This window comes from Galeopterus variegatus, unplaced genomic scaffold (genome assembly GCF_000696425.1).
Source record: "Galeopterus variegatus unplaced genomic scaffold, G_variegatus-3.0.2 Scaffold2059, whole genome shotgun sequence".
In the NCBI taxonomy this organism is placed as follows: Eukaryota; Metazoa; Chordata; class Mammalia; order Dermoptera; family Cynocephalidae; genus Galeopterus; species Galeopterus variegatus.
Window position 1 is genome coordinate 318,798 of NW_007728170.1, and position 1,435 is coordinate 320,232.

Genomic DNA, 1,435 nt, shown 5'->3' on the forward strand with positions numbered 1-1,435 from the left:
GACACTGAGGGTTGCGATCCGTTGCCGGACATGGAAAAAAGACAAAAAGGAAAAAAAAAAAGTAACATTTTACAACGGTGTTGACAGTATTAACAATCTGAGAAGAGGATAGGAAAGAAATGAATATTTTTTGAGTCTCAGTTTTTTGCCGGGAGTCATACTAGGTGCTTTATATAAACCATCTTGCTGAGTCTTCCATACAACCCTGGGGAGGTATTAGTAGATTAATACTTTTGGACAAGGAAATCAAGGCTTAGTGACTTGTTGAAAGTCATATGGCTGGTAGTGCAAGAACTGAAAGTCCCACCTAGGACTGGCCAATGTAGTGTACATGTGCTCCGCAATTATAGTGTGTTTCTGGACAATGGCATTTCCTCTGTGTGGCACCTGAAAATTCCACTTCTTATACTCTGATTAAGTTGAGTTAACTTTGAGTCAGAAACACGTTTTGAATTGACACCATCAGAGACGTGTAGAGTATTAGAAGATTTAAAATTCATTTTTACTTTGTAGTAGTGTATTTTTGTACATTCATTCGCATTATATTCTTGCTCTTGTACTCAGATTATAGAAGAGTTATCAAAGAGTTATCACTGACAACCCCTTATATTTCCTTACAAGAGAATATCCCTGTTGTCCTAAGATTTTTTTTTAAGTGTACTTGAGTACTCATGTGAAATAATTACAGGTATTTTTCTGGAAGTTTAAGTTTGTTTGCTAATGGAAAATGCAAGGAGGGTGTAACTTCATTCTTCCCTCTAGAGCTATGTCATCGCATCACTTCTAGAGGTGATGAGAGCTTAAAGTGTTCTCACTTAGAGTTGTCTCAGCTTGGGGAAAGGCTAGCATTGAATATGATCCATTATTATATGTATTGAATCATATTAAAAGCTTATTTCAAACCTCTCTATTGTATATTGACGCCTATAGAAAATTCCAAGCAAAATCTTTTGCTGGTTTGTTTTGTATTCATTTACTAATTCATCACTTTCTATCTTATTTTTAAATAATATTAGACGTAATTTAGTCAGGACACTAAGCTAAAATTTTCCATCTTTTTTTTTTGCCCTATTTATAGTGGATATATTACTAACTTCCATAGTTGTGACCACTTCATTAATTTGGAGAAATCTAGAAAAATATTTAAATGTACTCACTAAGTTTAGTCAGAAACAAAGTGGACTAATCTTGTCTACCAGATGTTTTAGTAACATTCCATGAGAAATTCCAAACATGGGCCAGTGTTTTCTATTCCTCAGCAAACTGCATAGATTCAGGGGCTAGGAATGTGCAAACACAATGACAATATTTGCTGAAATTTTGAAGTAGTCATTCTCATAAGAAAAGCAAGTGTAGGGCTGGCCCGGTGGCGCACTGGAGAGTGCGCCGCTTGGGAGTGTGGTAGCGCTCCCGCCGAGGGGTCGGATCCCATGTG

General features: G+C 36.6%; 1 protein-coding gene across 1 annotated transcript in view; it reads left to right on the plus strand.

The window, feature by feature from the left end:
* The window catches only part of LOC103596623 (myomesin-1-like), a gene marked incomplete at its 3' end in the record, with an annotated part of 29,561 nt that overhangs the window by 25,974 nt on the left and 2,152 nt on the right, over positions 1 to 1,435 (plus strand). The window lies entirely within an intron of this gene.